Raw genomic sequence first — 17,500 nt, forward strand, 5'->3', positions numbered from 1 at the left:
CAAAGATGAAAATGAAACGAAAGAAGAAAGAAAAAAAAGAATGAGACGAAAGACTGTTCTTCAAAAGCAAATTAGTTAACAATAACCGCATGGACACTAAGATCTAAAAAAAAAAAAAAAAAAAAAAAAAGAAATCCCCTTTCGTAAATCTGATCCACGGCCTTGCTAAATTCCGAATGACATCGAGTGCAAAAAGTGCTATACCCAGCTACAAGTCCGGTTAAAAGGGGAAAGCATAGAGAGGTATAAAGAGACGTAATAATATATCAAAATATCCGCTGCCCCAAATTTCTGCTTATTGCTGAAATGCCCTACTTATAGTCTATCTTGATAAGGACATGATTACGAGGATGTTGCTGTGTAGGTGCATGACATGTAGTTTTTGCCTATATACACAGGGGGGGGACATATACACAGGGGGGGGGGGGGCTAAACACCCTTGGCTCCCATTCTATATCAAGGGAGGGGTTTACCTGAAGTTTACCTGACCTGCTAACATACATAAGGTGCCAAAATTGTTAACGTGTGTGTGTGTGTGTGTGTGTGTGTGTGTGTGTGTGTGTGTGTGTGTGTGTGTGTGTGTGTGTGCGCGTGCGTGCGGGTGTGTGTGCGTGCGTGTGTGTATGTGTGTGGTGTGTGTGAACCGTATTCATGTTGACAAATGTGGAAAGGTATGAATGAGAACGAATATCTCTTGTATTGTGAAGATATTCGTTCTCATTCATACCTTTCCACAGTGGTGTGTGTGTGTGGTGTGTGTGTGTGTGTGCGTGTGTATGTGTGAGAAATATGAGAATACTACAATGAAAGTTGGGAAATGAAAACTACTTATAGTTTTGACCGAAGACAATCAAGCAATAGTAATACATAAGCAATAGTTACGTATGAGTTAGATATCCATATAGCAATAACGTTTCAAACTGCACAAATGGTGTAATACTAGAGTTGATAAATGAATATGAGTAAAAAAAAAAAAAAAAAAAAAAAAAAAAAAAAGTCTTTTGTGAGTGTTTTATTTTTTCTACTATGCAAGAGCAGATAACGATCTCAACAACCAACAATGTACATATAGAACTTTCGAACTCTGCATAAAGAAACACAATAGTATTATATGGATCGAGAGTCGGTATACAGTATATAAATAGGGGTGGCAATAGCGTGCCTAATTTTAGCATGTATATATATAGGTTATCCATCGGGTCGTTGTCAGTCACAGCGGAGGAGTGTCAGTCCTTGGCATTCAGTAAGTGACCCTGAAAAATTATTTTTGGAATATGAAGTGATAACATATTGCTCTCGCTTAGAATTTGATAATTTTCACTAATATTTGCGAAAATTTTGTCCCAACCTATTTCATCCATTTAGAGGTGGATTAAGTCAAGTCATGTTATTCGTCATGTTAATTCAAGACCGGCGTGTTCATGTCAGACACACTCCTCAACCCCGCCGGCGCTGACGACTCTTCGCTGCGCTCGGACTGGCCCGGTTACAGCTGGAGCGAGACTGAGAGCTAGCAACAGTCTCCTGGGAGAGTTCACGAGCTCCGCGGACACAACGTGGTAGGAATATAGATGTCGGATGCACAGAATGTAAAAAAAAAGAAAGAAATAGAAATAGAAATAAATAAATTATACATATCAGAAGAAAAAGATAAATGAATAAATCAGAAGAAAAACATAAATGGACAAATCAGAAGAAAAACATAAATGAATAAATCAGAAGAAAAAATAAATGAATAAATCAGAAGAAAAACATAAATGGACAAATCAGAAAAAAAACATAAATGCACAAAACAGAAAGAAAACATAAATGAACAAATCAGAAAGAAAAACAAATGAACAAATTAGAAGAAAAACAAAAGAACAAATCAGAAGAAAAACATGGATGAACAAATCAGAAGAAAAACATAAATGAACAAATTAGAAAGAACAAACGAGTTCTGAACACGAGAGCAGAACATCAGGAAAAGAGTATCACAAACAGCAATATCAACAGTATTAGAGGAACGAAGGCGTAGCGAGCATCAGACGTGACCCGAGGAAAATCTGACAAAGGCAACTGAGAGTAGACAGCATGAGTCGCAAGCAGCATAGGCTATGGCAGGGAGAGTCTGGCAGGGGTGAACGGAGAGTCGACCGCATAAGCAGCATAGGCTATGGCAGGGAGAGTCTGGCAGGGGTGAACATTCATCACTAAAGGAGGGGGGGGGGGGGGAGGGAAGGGCACATTCATGAGAGCGAGTCTGACAATAGAGTTAAGGTGTGTGTGCGTAGTTTTAATAATAATAATTGTGGAGAAGGATAATACTTATTTTAGCCATTGATTTTCATGCGTAAACGGTTGGCAAAGACGATAAAAGAGTTTTTGAATAGATTAGTACGAGAAAATAAATAAATAAAAGTGTTTAAATGTGAAGGAGCCGATAAAAAGGTGTTGTTAGGATGGAAATGCCAAGCGTAGGATCTGTACTGCATCAGATTATGAAGGTCAAGGCACATGGTACTGAGTGTGTGTTTGTTTGCGTTGTGCTGTGTAACAACCATCTTTGTGCAATGAGGAAATTCTCTCTCTCTCTCTCTCTCTCTCTCTCTCTCTCTGTATGTGTGTGTGTGTGGGGGGGGGGGGCATACATACATACATATATACATACATGCACATGCACATGTACACTCGCATACACTTACATATACACTTACACGTGTGTGCATGTGTGTGTGTTTGTGCATATATACATGCATTCATGATACATACATAAATGCATACATATACATGCACACTCACATATACATATATATATACACATAAACGTAAACATACACATACACGTGTATGCGTTTACATACATACATATATCCATAGATACATGTATGTATATACATGTATACATAAATACATACATATACATGCACATAAATATACACATAAATATAAACATACACCTACACCTACACATATTCATATTTATGTTACATATCACTCATATATTACTATTAAACGCTGAATCACATAAAAATACATCTGAAAGCATAAATTATCGACAAAAAGTAGTGTTTTTTTCTGGCATTCTAAAATCTGAATCGTCAACTGAAGGAAAATATTATTTTTTCTGTTATGCATGGTCTTAATGTTTGTTTAATTCATAAGGAGAAAGGTCTACAATGCTTTCACAAACATTTAATCATGAATGTCCATAATGCATAAGAATTAGTAATGTTTATATTAGCGTTCTGTGTGTATGAATATCCTAAGCATTCTCGCAATATGATATAAAATCCTATGTCTTAATTAAGGGAGCACTTTGATATCCATGATTCTTCTTTCTTTACATAATTAACTTTTATTGATAAGATGGCACTTCAAGTAATAATTTGAATTAGGCTAATATTAAGAAAATAAATTGATTTAGGCTAATATTAAGAAAATAAATTGATTTAGGCTAATATTAAGAAAATAAATTGATGTAGGCTAATATTAAGAAAATAAATTTATTTATAAGGCAGTGCTCATTTCCTTCTTTTTATCCTATTTCCACTGGATTTATTTTTTCTTATATATAAGAGCGCTGAACGGTTGATTTTTTTTTCTGGATATGTATGCGAATTTGTTTCTTGTTTCCTTTTTTCATTTTTTTCTTTGGTCGCTGCTTTCATCATTTTTATTCTTTTCTATTTTATTCATTTCCTGATCTCACTTCATTAAGGTTACACGATGTACGTTCTGGTGCAGGAAAAGTTTCCCTGCACGATCTAAATTAAAATATTTTGTATAGCTAAAGGTATAGTTGATATGTTTTATATTATGAAAACCGGTCTATTGATTTTACAGTGACTTATCTGGCGAATTAATGGTAACTTTGCTAATGCTAATTAATATTTTGATAAAGGAATGAATTAACGATATTTCTCTATACGTTTATCAGGCTTATTTAAAAGAGAGACGCGTGGTTAAGTATGAAAAGTCATTAATAAGTTTATAAGATCTTAATTCAACAAAACTACGAACAGTATCAAGTTACTGTGCAGCTAATTAGATTAACCAAAGAATTCATATGATTTCTTCATTTTAGTAAAATTAAGGATATGAAAAGCAATGTCTTTACTGAGTGCGATGGCAATGAATCTATTTTTCTCATTATTGCGAAAGGCAAAAAAATATAATTTCACTTCATTAATAGAACAGAGCTGACGTTTTTTTCTATACGAGGGGATAATCAAGGGAAAAAAAACAAAAGTCGAGAATCACAAAATTAAATCATGGATTCTCTTTAAGTACTTAGAAATGCACATACAAATTCCGGGACGCTGGGTTATAAAAAAAAAGTACAAAGTTCGTAAAATTTGTGTCAGAAGTGGGATTCGAACCCACGCCCTCAGAGAGGACCAGAAAGCCCATGGCCCTTCTATCGGAAGGGAAGTTTACCTTGAGTCTGGCGCCTTAGACCACTCGGCCATCCTGACAGTTATTATGAATGATAAATGATTAGTTATTTTAACTACCCTAGATATGATATAATTAGGTTAATCAAGCCTTTTTCAATATTGCCTCATATACGCAAGTAGTTTTAAAGGCATTAAAATGTTTTCACTTAAAGGTTTATGTTAAAGGTTGTCAGAAAGCTAATCATGAAAATATGATTATTGCGAAGATACACATGAGATGTCATGTAATGCTGTACTATACGAAGAATTCGATAAACGGAAACTCTCTGTATGTCAAGTACACTGTTATTCAACTTTCAAAGACTACGACTTACTGATAGCATTCACTAATACTCTCTCTCTCTCCCTCCCCCTCCCTCTCTCTCTCCCTCCCCCCCTCTCTCTCTTTCTCTCTCTTTCCCTCCCCCCCTCTCTTTCTCTCTCTCTCCCCCCCTCCCCCTTCCTCTCCCTTTCCCTCCCGCCCTCTCCCTCTCCCTTCCCCCCTCTCTCTCCCACTCCCAGGTAAATTTGGAAATGCAACCCACACCATTTTTGGGTGAATAGAATAATTTTCCAATAGCTTTCGTCGTGTTTCGAACGAGTCTAGCACTAATTTCCTTCGCAAACGAAGCATAACTACGATATCGGTCTCGATAACTAGGGAGGGCATGATAGGCCTACATATCTGGGAATTTCGAGAAATATCGGAAGAATATTAGTAAGCATAGTATAAGTATAGTAAGTATAGTCTACAAAATCTTCACCTCGTATGTTCCGGCAGGAGAGAGCCCGGGCAAAACTGGTATTTGACACTTTTTCAGTAAATATAGGGGGCCCTTATACCCCCTTTCAGGAGGGCTACCCCACCCCCCACCCGCGTATGGTCTTCAAAATCTTCCCCTCGTATGTTCCGGCAAGAGAGAGCCCAGACCCAGGAACAGTTCTAACCACATCTTACCTTCAGCCTTAACTTCATACGGGCCAGGCTGCGGGTCTCTGGGATCGTCGGGGTATTCCAAGTTGTTGTTGACGGGAATTGCGTTCGCTTACAGTAAAATTACACTGCTTTCTTCGTTTTGTTTTATGAACTCTTTCCCATGCACTACAAACCCACTGGTATCTGTCATTTCTTTAATGACACGATGGCTTACAGTGTGGGCATTGCACTTCCACTGGCAGTAGATTTAGGAAGCGTGCTATGTTATTTTGTTGATATATCGCAGTGAAATCGAAATAATTGTTCTTACAACCTACACACTGTCTAGCCATGATGGAACTGATTTGAATTTCAACTGCCTTCTAGGCCCAGCTTCTATTGTCACGTGACGATCTATTCCATATCTGATTGCTTCTATTGAGTGTCTATGTTCGCGTCACGTTCACGCACGAACCTAACTGGCTCATTTGATTTCCCTCGCATACGTCATCCGCTACAAATCCGTCCGATTTCTCGTCGCTCTTAACGACTTTTTTGTCATTTTGTCGCGGCGCTGGAGGTGGAAGGTTACTGCGGCTCCTGGGAATCGTGGATTTTATACTCTATAATACTGTTATCATCAAATTGCGCAGAAAATGGTATAAAAGAAAACTATCATAGAATGATATATTCTACCACATGGTAAGCTCAGATTCTTTAAACTGGGTGTAAGTTGCATTTCCAATTATACCGACTCACACTTCCACCCCATTCCTTCTCCCTCTCCCTCTCCCTCTCTCTCTCGTTAACATAAACCTATAATCTTTTAAAGTTATCTATCACTTCATCTCTTAATTTGAGAATCACCGTGACTCAAGCCACCTTTTATCAATGGCCAAGACGCACAGACTGGGAACGATCTCTCTGGCATGGCTTCAGTCCTACGGTATAACCCTCGGGGACAGTACTAAATATTACTCTATTGTTGGTCAAAATAACGAGACGAAATAGGGATTAATTTGTATGCTAATCGCGTCCATATCGACGATGTACCCGAATTCTATTATTTCACCACTTGTACAAGGGTGAAAGAATTATGAATGGAACAGCGAAAGGAATGTAGTTTGTTTGTACGAGAACGTTATAGCCAAGATTATGGAAGCAGTGACTTTAACCTCAAGAATTCGTTCTACGTCATAAAACTAAATAATACGTATGAGTGGCCATTTATACGACTATGATTGGATAAAAAGTTTGTATCGTCTGCATATGGTAAGTGTATTTACAGCCCTCGATTGCCATTAAAGGAGAAAAATAAAGTTCATCATTTCATATATTTTTTTCATAAATCATTAAAGATAGTATTTCGCAACACTACAAACTGCAGAGTCAGTAATCTGATAGTGCAGTAATTTGACGCAATTATAAAGTATATTTCATGTCATTGTGAGGGAAAATGCTTACCAAGCACATTTTACATATTAACGACTATAAAACTAATTGCAACAAGAAAAAATGTTGACGTCTTTAGATATATTTTGTGAATAAACCAGAAAGGGCTACATAATAATAATGTGAGGATTAAACCGCTTATTCTGGCAGAACTGAAATAGACGAATGAAATACGAGTGTTAACAGATTGCAGGTTTATTATTTTCCGTCATTGCATATACCTAAAATGTAAAAAAAATAACCAACCTTCCTTCACTAACGGCGTTCATTTACCCTGAAATCAGATGAGAAATTAGCAAAGGCTCTGATACATAGTCATCAGTACCGTTGCTTATATTTCAATATTGACAGTTTACAGTTTAGAATAAATTTGTTCATTTCCTTCACCAGTGAGGTTATTCCGACATAAGTCAATGTAGATTCGATGGGTTATATCCGTTCATTCTCGTAATTACACGTGTTGAAATACACCCGGGTGAAGCATGTCAGATTTCGCCAATTAGGATATATTAAACGAATATGCAGTAAGAAATACACTATGCCGCTGCTCTTTAGGAAGTCGAATACGATGGTTACGGTGAGAGAACATAATGAATAGAGGTGTATCAAGTATCCAACACACAAGACACGAGGGATATCTCAACGTAAAAGTGTGGAGTGTAGACAGAGGATCAAAGAATATGAAGAATATGTGTTTGCATCCGTAATCCTCCATTTTGGCGGTTGTATCGTAGTACGGCAACCAAAAGTGAAGTCAGAACTGGGGTAAGCATTCCAAAGATAAATAACTTGTATCTGATCCACGTTTCAATTATAAAGAATATTGTAACGTTAATATTTACACTGACATAACGCTGCAGAGATGGCACCTAGCTTGAGGTAATTGTGTTTATTTTAATTTCTCTCTTCTCTAAAAGTTTAGCTTCCTCCTTCTAATGTATTCATGGCCAAATCTACAATATCGTGTGTCTCATTACCGTGTCTAGCCTTAAACTGCCCCTTCATAAATAGTAATATTTTGAATATTTATATTCATCGAAGCATCTCGCGTCTTTTCTTAAGGTTGCTCTGGTATTTTTCTTAAAGTTCATGTGAGTTTCACATGTCTGTTTAAAAGTTCAGAATTCAGAATTTTTGTTTCTCTCCCTTACTCCCTTTTGCTTTTTTTCTGCCTGTCTTTCTCTCTCACTCTGCCTGCCTGCTTCTCTCTATCTATCTATCTCTCTTCCACCACACACTCTCTCTCCCTTCCACCCTTCTCTCTCTCTTTCTATCTGTCTATCTCTCCTCCACCTTTCTCTTTCTCTCCTCCACCTCTCTCTCTCTCTCTCTCTCTCTCTCTCTCTCTCTCTCTCCCTCTCCCTCTCCCTCTCTCTCTCTCTCTCTCTCTCTCTCTCTCTCTCTCTCTCTCTCGCTCTCCCTCTCTCTCCCTCTCCCTCTCCCTCTCCCTCTCCCTCTCCCTCTCCCTCTCCCTCTCCCTCTCCCTCTCTCTCCCTCCCTCCCTCTCTCTCCTTCTCTCTCTACCTCCCCCTGTCCCCCTCTCCTTCTCTCTCTCTCCCTTTCTTTCTCCCTCTCCCCCTCCACTCAGATTTTATGTCATGCTACTCCATATACATGAAATAGTTGTAAGATGCTTCATTATTTTACTACAAGTTTCAGTTGCAGTAGAAATATTAGGTTGCGGATGCCATTATGACAAAGTTTTACGTAATCTTGAATTGATAATACTAATCGATCACTTGGTCTTTGATTCAAACATTGTGATGAATGGCATAATCGCCTTCTTAATGTTTTTGAATATCATGTCAAGTGCAAATTTTGTCATTATAAGCCTCTGCTGCCATTGGTAGTGAAATGAGTGTCATGCAACACGATTGGAAGGCTCATTGATCCTCACCTTTGCTGACATGAGAGTTATCAAGGCCAACTTTGCCTCACTTTACCTTTTGTATTTAATTCCTCTTTAATACAATACTAACATTTTACTTCGTGTTTTCTTTCCCTATTTTTTCTTCTTTCTTTTTACGGGTCGATATAGGCCTACCCACTAGTTTTGTTAAAGCTATAAAGGCCTAGCTGTAAAAGGTGTGTCAGAAGTGGGATTCGAACCCACGCCCTCAGAGAGGACCAGAAAGCCCATGGCCCTTCTATCGGAAGGGAAGTTTACCTTGAGTCTGGCGCCTTAGACCACTCGGCCATCCTGACGTGATAAATGCCGTAGATAATAGATAAGGATTTGATATGACCAGGGTATGTCGACATGGATGTTAATTGTATATTTGGGCTTGTCTTGAGCCTTAGACCACTCGGCCATCCTGACTAGATAAAGTACATGATAATAGAAAGTCATGAGATTTATCTGAATCACAATGCACTTGAAGTATTTTAAGCTGAGGTGCGCTTTTTCATTTGCCTAATCTTTTTTCGGCACTGGCATGTCTCGCTTTATAGAAGTTGACGTAAAGTAGTTTGTTTTTCTTGTTTTCAAAGTTCTGCTCCTTTGCATTTCCTTTTTTTGTCTTCTTTCCTCTTGCACAAGCATACGAAGTCGTGAGAGTTTTGCAGAAATGCAGCGCCAGACTTTTTCTCTTCAAGTAGCATTATGACATTAGATAAGTAAAAATGTGTTATTCTGATTTGTGAGGTTTCTTCAAGCAAATCCGTCAGCGTTATAGTTTATCAGAATGATATATGCTTAACCTGAGCAGATTTCCGGAAGATTCATGTCACTGAGAATGCTAACGAATTTAAGAAATATTTGTATTAGTTAATGCTTCTGAGTTTCAATTATGTTATCTATAATGCATGGTCAGTAGGTTACAGCACGTAGATCCTTTACTGCAGTTCTCTTTGCATGTTGCTCAAACAATCTGTGGCTAAACATTGCCTTAGCTTTCTTAGAAAGTAATAAAATTATAAAATGATTTTTGTGACACCATGTAGACATGTGGCTGCATTCTACCATATTTGGGTATGACGAAATATATCTTTAGATTTTTACTTTTACTATTTTTCGATTAATGATATTCCTATTCACTACTAAAGACGATGGAAATTTGCACTGCATAAAAAAAAAATATATATATATATAAAAATCCCTCAATGACATGGTCTCCCAATATGTTTCTCTTTTTCTATTTGATATTCTGATTCAGTCAGCCATTCTAGCACTTATAAATTTCAAGAAATTTGTATAAATATTGCTCGGGACCCAAAGGAATGCAATGTTCTTTGCGAAGTTCTCGGCGATAAAAGCAAAAACTTTAACGTGTGGAATAATCGTTACCCGAATATACAAAGGGAAGTGAGAAGTTTACATATCAAAGGGATGATGGATCCAACAGCAAATGAGAAAATCTGAATGCATGTGTCTGTGTCTGTATTTCGCTTGCCAAGAGAACCTGGCTCTGCGAGGGCTGCCCGCGCCCTCTGCCCAGCCCAGACCAACGCGTTTTGAGTGAGTTCTGAAATAGTTTCAAGAGCACATTGATTGCTAAGGAAATCCTCTTCCAGTCTATGGAAACGCACTGGTTACTTTCCAGCTCCTTTCCAAATCTTGCTTATAGACGATATATTGCAAACTGATAGACATTAAATTGATTAACATCCTCACTGCATGAATCTTCCGGAAACCTGTTAGATAGATGAGTGTTGTTTGAATTGCTTGAAGGAACTTTAGCAGTTAGATTAATATCTTTTCACAGTTCCCATGCAGTGGTGTAACCTGAAGCGAAAAAGCATTGACCTACATTTCTGAAAAGCTTTCACGACTTCATATTCTTGCGCAACACGAGGAAAGAAAAAAAAATGGAAATACGAAGAAACAGAACTTTGAATACAAGAAAAGCTAACTATTTGACGTTAATTTACATAAAGCGAGACCTGACATAGGCGAAAAAGACAATCCGTAAATGAAAAGTACATCTCAGCTCAAATTAATTCAATTGCACTGTGATTCAGATAAAGGTATGATTACTCGTTATCACAACCTATATCTAGTCAGGATGGCCGAGTGGTCTAAGGCGCCAGACTCAAGGAAAACTTCCCTTCCGATAGAAGGGCCATGGGCTTTCTGGTCCTCTCTGAGGGCGTGGGTTCGAATCCCACTTCTGACACAAATTTTGAGTAGATGAGTAGAAAATAGAATTCCGTTTATGGAAACGAGCACCATTATGACTAGTTTTGTGGACAGACCATCTCAATGTATAAGGGCAGAACGCGGTTGTATATTGTTTTTTTAGGTGGGATACATCACATTATATTCTGAATTTACTGCACTGAGAAAGCCACATTGAAATTAAATGCATTGGTGTCTTGCGAATCATCAGCATACACCATTAGTATGTTGGGAAATCAACAAGATCATGTCATGCTACATGTCCGCAACGTTTTGTTTGTTTTGTTGTTTCGTCCCATTTAATGGGTTACAAATTGCATTTATGATTAGTGATTTTTTTACAAAACAATCTTATATGACCATTCATATCATCTTATAGAATCGGTCATAAGCATGCACATCATGAGGATGCGTTGACGTTTTAAATAATCATGATAAATGATGTAATTATATAATAAAGAAAGCTAATATGTAATATAACTTCACATTGATTTCTCCAAACCACTAGAAATAATCTTAGTTTCCTTAAGCTCATTTTATTTTAGCTTACAATAGGATCAAAATGAAAGAGGCTAAGGTCACAAAAAGGTTGGTCAGAAAGAGGTCAACGACACTAAAACGGACGTCACAGAAGAGATTCAGACACTGCGGGAAAGATGGCACTGATTGATGTTTTGTTATTATTATCATTATCATTATTTTCATGTCAAATAGTAATTCATAAATATTATTACGTTATAGGATGTAAGTTATCATAACATCAGGTCAGCGATCAATCACATATGATGTAATCAGGACCTGAAATTAGGTACGAGACAAATTGTACCCCAGTGTGCATTTGTACATGGAACCTGACACGGCAGTAGCCTCAAAATTTGTGTCAGAAGTGGGATTCGAACCCACGCCCTCAGAGAGGACCAGAATGCCCATGGCCCTTCTATCGGAAGGGAAGTTTACCTTGAGTCTGGCGCCTTAGACCACTCGGCCATCCTGACCATAAAAATAAAGATAACGGGTAATCATGAGATTTATCTGAATTACAGTGCATTTGAATTACTTTGAGCTGAGATGTACTTTTTTTATTTACGGATTGTCTTTTTTCGTGCATGCCATGTCTCGCTTAATGGAAATTAACGTCTAGTTGGCTTTTCTTGTATTTAAAGTTCTGTTTCTTCGTATTTCCTTTCTTTTATTTTCCTTCCTCGTGTTGCACAAGCATACGAAGTCGTGAGAGCTTTTCAGAAATGCAGATCAGTGCTTTTTCTCTTCAGGATACACCACTACATGGGAACCGTGAAAAATATTAATCTGAATGCTAAAGTTCCTTCAACCAATTCAAGCAACACTCATCTATCTCTAACAGGTTTCCGGAAGATTCATGCAGTGAGGATGTTAACGAATTTAATGTCTATCAGTTTGCAATATATTGTCTATAGTAAGCAAGATTTGGAAATGCGTTGAAAAGTAACCAGTGCGTTTCCATAGACTGGAAGAGGATTTCCTCCTTAGCAATCAAAGTGCGCTTGAAACTACTGCAGAGCTCACTCAAAACGAGTTGGTCTGGGCTGGGCAGAGGGCGCGGGCAGCCCTCGCAGAGCCAGGTTCTCTTGGCAAGCAAAATACAGACGCAGACACATGCATTCAGATTTCCTCATTTGGTGTTGGATCCATCATCCCCTTGGTATATTAACTTCTCACTTCTCTTTCTATATTCGGATAACGATTATTCTACACGTTAAAGTTTTTGCTTTTACCCCCAAAAGCTTCGCAATTTGAAACTGTATTCCCTTAGGTACGGAACAATATTTATACAAATTTCCTGAAATTCATAAGTACTAGAACGGCTGACTGAATCAGAATATTAAATAGAAAAAAGAAACAGACTGGGAGATTCCATGTCATTGTGTGATTTTATTTATTTTTATTTTTTAATACAGTGCAAATTTCCATCGTCTTGAGTACTATTGAATAGAAATATCATTAATCGAAAAATAATCAAAACAAAAATCCAAATATATATTTCGCCATACCCAAATATGGCAAAATGCAGCCACATGTCTACATGGTGTCACAAAAATCATTTTACAATTTTATTACTTTCTAAGAAAGTAAAGCGCCAAAGTCACTAAAACGGACAAAGACACAGACGAGGTTCAGATACTGTGGGGGAAAGATGGCCCTGGTTGATTTTTTATTATTATTATTATTATTATTATTATTTCCATGTTAAATATTAGTTCATATATGTTATTACGTTATAGGATGTAGGTTATATCAGGTCAGCGATCAATCACTTATGACAATCGGGACCTGAAATCAGGTACGAGACACAAAATGTACCCTGATGTGCATATGTACATGGAACCTGACACGGTAGTAGCCTCAAAATTTGTGTCAGAAGTGGGATTCGAACCCACGCCCTCAGAGAGGACCAGAAAGCCCATGGCCCTTCTATCGGAAGGGAAGTTTACCTTGAGTCTGGCGCCTTAGACCACTCGGCCATCCTGACTAGATAAAGGTAATGATAAAGAGTAATCATACCTTTATCTGAATCGCAGTGCAATTGAATTATATTTAGCTGAGATGTACTTTTTATTTACGGAGTGTCTTTTTCGTCAATGGCATGTCTCGCTTTATGGAAATTAACGTAGTTAGCTTTTCTTGTATTCAGAGATCTGTTTCTTCGTATTTCCATTTTTTCCATTCGTGTTGCACAAGCATATGAAGTCGTGAGAGCTTTTCAGAAATGCAGGTCAATGTTTTTTTTTCTCTTCAGGCAACACCAGTACATGGGAACCGTGAAAAGATATTAAGCTGAATGCTAAAGTTCCTTCAACCAATTCAAGCAACACTCATCTATCTCTAACAGGTTTCCGGAAGATTCATGCAGTGAGGATGTTGACGAATTTAATGTCTATCAGTTTGCAATATATTGTCTATAAGCAAGATTTGGAAAGGAGTCGAAAAGTAACCAATACGTTTCCATAGACTGGAAGAGGATTTCCTCCTTAGCAATCAAAGTGCGCTTGAAACTACTGCAGAGCTCACTCAAAACGAGTTGGTCTGGGCTGGGCAGAGGGCGCGGGCAGCCCTCGCAGAGCCAGGTTCTCTTGGCAAGCGAAATACAGACGCAGACACATGCATTCAGATTTCCTCATTTGGTGTTGGATCCATCATCCCCTTGGTATATGAACTTCTCACTTCTCTTTCTATATTAGGATAACGATTATTCCACACGTAAAGTTTTTGCTTTTATCGCCCAAAACTTCGCAATTTGACACTGTATTCCTTTAGGTCCGGAGCAATATTCATAGATATTTCCTGAAATTCATGTGCTAGAAAAGTTGACTGAATCAGAATATTAAATAGAAAAAAGATACAGACAGGGAGATTCCATGTCATTGAGTGATTTTTTTTAATGCAGTGCAAATTTCCATCGTCTTAAGTAGTAATGAATAGAAATATCACCAATCGAAAAATAATAAAAGCAAAAATCCAAATATATATATTTCGCCATACCCATATATGACAAAATGCAGCCACATGTCTACATGGTGTCACAAAAATCATTTTACAATTTTATTACTTTCTAAGAAAGTAAAGCGCCAAAGTCACTAAAACGGACAAGGTCACAGAAGAGGCTCAGATACTGTGGGGGAAAGATGGCCCTGGTTGATTTTTTTTTCTATTACTTCCATGTCAAGTATTAGTTCATAAATGTTATTACGTTATAGGATGTAGGTTATCATAACATCAATCACTTAAGATATAATCGGGACCTTCTGAAATCAGGTACGAGACCAAATGTACTCCAATGTGCACATGTACATGGAACTTGACACGGCAATAGCCTCAAAATTTGTGTCAGAAGTGGGATTCGAACCCACGCCCTCAGAGAGGACCAGAAAGCCCATGGCCCTTCTATCGGAAGGGAAGGTTACCTTGAGTCTGGCGCCTTAGACCACTCGGCCATCCTGACTAGATAAGGGTTATTCGAGTAATCATACCTTTATGTGAATCACAGTGCAATTGAATTAATTTGAGCTGAGATGTACTTTTCATTTACGGATTGTCTTTTTCGCCTATGTCAGGTCTTGCTTTATGTAAATTAATGTCAAATAGTTAGCTTTTCTTGTATTCAAAGTTCTGTTTCTTCGTATTTCCTTTGATTGTCTTTCCATTCGTGTTGCACAAGCATATGAAGTCGTGAGAGCTTTTCAGAAATGCAGGTCAGTGCTTTTTCTCTTCAGGTTACACCAGTACACGGGAACCGTGAAAAGATATTAAGCTGACTGCTAAAGTTCCTTCAAGCAATTCAAGCAACACATCTATCTAATAGGTTTCCGGAAGATTCATGCAGTGAGAAGGTTACCGAATTTAATGTCTATCAGTTTGTAATATATCGTCTATAAGTAAGGTTTGGAAATGCGTTGAAAAGTAACCAGTGTGTTTCCATAGACTGGAAGAGGATTTCTTCCTTAGCAATCAAAGTGCGCTTGAAACTACTGCAGAGCTCACTCAAAACGAGTTGGTCTGGGCTGGGCAGAGGGCGCGGGCAGCCCTCGCAGAGCCAGGTTCTCTTGGCAACCGGAATACAGACACAGGCACATGCATTCAGCTTTCCTCATTTGCGGTTGGATCCATCATCCCCTTGCTATGTTAACTTCTCACTTCCCTTTGTATATTCGGGCAACGATTATTCCATGCGTTCAAGTTTTATATTCCGATAGGCCTGAGTAATATTCAAGTAATTTTCCCAAAAATTTATAAGAATAGGATTGGGTAATTAAATCAAAATATCAAATAAAAAAACTTCTGGGTTACTCTATTGCGTAAGTTTAGGAATTGCAGTGTAAATTTTCATCGCCTTAAGATAAAAAAAATAAAAAAAACACCAGAATCCAAAGATGCATTTTGCCATACCGAAATATGGCAGATGGAGCCACATGTATACTTTTTTCTTTTTTTTTTTTACATTCAGACAAGCTAAATGTTTAGCCATAAGGTATTCGAGCAACATACACAAAGGGGTACCAGAAAAAGATTTGCTAAGTGTAATTTACAACATAGCTGACCCTGCATTTACGAAGATGAAAGATTCCCACCAATCAAACAAACACAACACGGATTGTTTTCTTCATGTTTTAATCGGTTACAAGTTGCATTCAAGGCCTGTGATTATTTAAAAATATAATATCACGGCGGGGGGGGGGGGGTAATCGTAATCATATGAGGTTGAGTTTAGTTTTCAAATATCTATGTTCAATGGTGTAGTTACATAATAAATTAAGGTATCTCTAGTATAACTGCTCAATTATTTCTTCGAAGTATTAGAAATTATTTATCTTAGCTTCTTTGTTCATTTACCTTATCTTACTTTACCTTACAAAAGGATCAGTCCCAGTCACAAAAAGGCTGAAGTCAGAAAGAGGTCAAGTTCACTAGGAGGCCAAAGTCACTAAAACGGACAAGGTCACAGAAGAGGTTCGGTCCTGTGGCACCGATTTATTTTTTTTCTTCTATGTCAAACATTAATTCTTAAATGTTATTACGTAATAGGATCTAGGTTATCACAACATCAGTTCAAAGATTAATCACTTATGACAAGATAATCGGGAACTTCTGAAATCAGGTACGAGACACAAACTGTACACTAATGTGCATACAGTATGTACATGGAACCTGACGCGGCAGTGGCCTCAAAATTTGTGTCAGAAGTGGGATTCGAACCCACGCCCTCAGAGAGGACCAGAAAGCCCATGGCCCTTCTATCGGAAGGGAAGTTTACCTTGAGTCTGGCGCCTTAGACCACTCGGCCATCCTGACGTGATAAATGCCGTAGATAGATAACGATTTGATATGACCAGGGTATGTCGATATGGATGTTAATTGTATATTTGGGCTTGTCTTGAGTGTATGGTGCTCATTACCTTTCATCTCTCAATTTATTTATTTTTTTTATGATATTCGACGACGAAATCAGATATACGTGGTCACATAGTTTATGTGACAATGCAGATGTTGGATGTTTATTCTGGTCTAATTCAGGATGATGATAAAAAGGCAACTGACCCATTATCATTTGGATACGCTGTAAATCCTTTGTAATATCAGTAGCGACTTTAAGGAAACTGTAGCTTTTCAATGAAATAGGAGGAATGCATCCCGTGAAAAGGGTGACTAGCCATGATAATAAGTTATTGTTTATACAAAGCAGTGTGCATGGGTCATATAATTAAGAAATCTTAAACAGGTGAAGTATCTATTGCGTTTGCCTGCGAAGAAAAAAATGTGACTTGCAAGCCGCCCAAGTAAGCAAAAATGTCATTTACCGTAAATGACATGGGAAATTTTGTTTACAAGGGAAAGCTGCACTGAACTGAACGGCCAGTGTAAGCAAGGGTCTCACCTGCTGGATGAGTCCTTCGATATTTATACTTATCCATGCTCTAACCCAAGCAGAGGCACTGTGCCAGGGGGATATCTGTGGGAAGATCGACTAAATGTTTTGAACTGACAATTTGCAACATTGTTCATTCGATATGGGTCAACATGGTTTCACTCCAATCCTTTATCTGAACATTTTCTGCACTCACA

The 17,500-nt window shown here is 37.9% G+C and overlaps 7 non-coding genes across 7 annotated transcripts; 1 reads left to right on the plus strand and 6 right to left on the minus strand.

Moving 5' to 3' along the window:
• Positions 1-4,340: 4,340 nt before the first annotated feature.
• Positions 4,341-4,457, minus strand: TRNAL-CAA (transfer RNA leucine (anticodon CAA)). The gene is made up of 2 exons: positions 4,420-4,457; positions 4,341-4,385 (listed from the first exon to the last, which is right to left on the minus strand). It is a non-coding gene; the product is annotated as a tRNA-Leu (tRNA).
• A 4,417-nt stretch (positions 4,458-8,874) lies between these two features.
• On the minus strand, positions 8,875-8,991 carry TRNAL-CAA (transfer RNA leucine (anticodon CAA)). Its single transcript has 2 exons — positions 8,954-8,991; positions 8,875-8,919 (listed from the first exon to the last, which is right to left on the minus strand). It is a non-coding gene; the product is annotated as a tRNA-Leu (tRNA).
• A 1,793-nt stretch (positions 8,992-10,784) lies between these two features.
• Positions 10,785-10,901, plus strand: TRNAL-CAA (transfer RNA leucine (anticodon CAA)). The gene is made up of 2 exons: positions 10,785-10,822; positions 10,857-10,901. It is a non-coding gene; the product is annotated as a tRNA-Leu (tRNA).
• Positions 10,902-11,781: 880 nt separating this feature from the next.
• Positions 11,782-11,898, minus strand: TRNAL-CAA (transfer RNA leucine (anticodon CAA)). Its single transcript has 2 exons — positions 11,861-11,898; positions 11,782-11,826 (listed from the first exon to the last, which is right to left on the minus strand). It is a non-coding gene; the product is annotated as a tRNA-Leu (tRNA).
• A 1,397-nt stretch (positions 11,899-13,295) lies between these two features.
• On the minus strand, positions 13,296-13,412 carry TRNAL-CAA (transfer RNA leucine (anticodon CAA)). Its single transcript has 2 exons — positions 13,375-13,412; positions 13,296-13,340 (listed from the first exon to the last, which is right to left on the minus strand). It is a non-coding gene; the product is annotated as a tRNA-Leu (tRNA).
• A 1,353-nt stretch (positions 13,413-14,765) lies between these two features.
• Positions 14,766-14,882, minus strand: TRNAL-CAA (transfer RNA leucine (anticodon CAA)). Its single transcript has 2 exons — positions 14,845-14,882; positions 14,766-14,810 (listed from the first exon to the last, which is right to left on the minus strand). It is a non-coding gene; the product is annotated as a tRNA-Leu (tRNA).
• A 1,730-nt stretch (positions 14,883-16,612) lies between these two features.
• TRNAL-CAA (transfer RNA leucine (anticodon CAA)) lies at positions 16,613-16,729 on the minus strand. Its single transcript has 2 exons — positions 16,692-16,729; positions 16,613-16,657 (listed from the first exon to the last, which is right to left on the minus strand). It is a non-coding gene; the product is annotated as a tRNA-Leu (tRNA).
• Between the last annotated feature and the right edge of the window lie 771 nt (positions 16,730-17,500).

Source organism: Penaeus vannamei, chromosome 26, assembly GCF_042767895.1.
Source record: "Penaeus vannamei isolate JL-2024 chromosome 26, ASM4276789v1, whole genome shotgun sequence".
Lineage (NCBI taxonomy): Eukaryota > Metazoa > Arthropoda > Malacostraca > Decapoda > Penaeidae > Penaeus > Penaeus vannamei.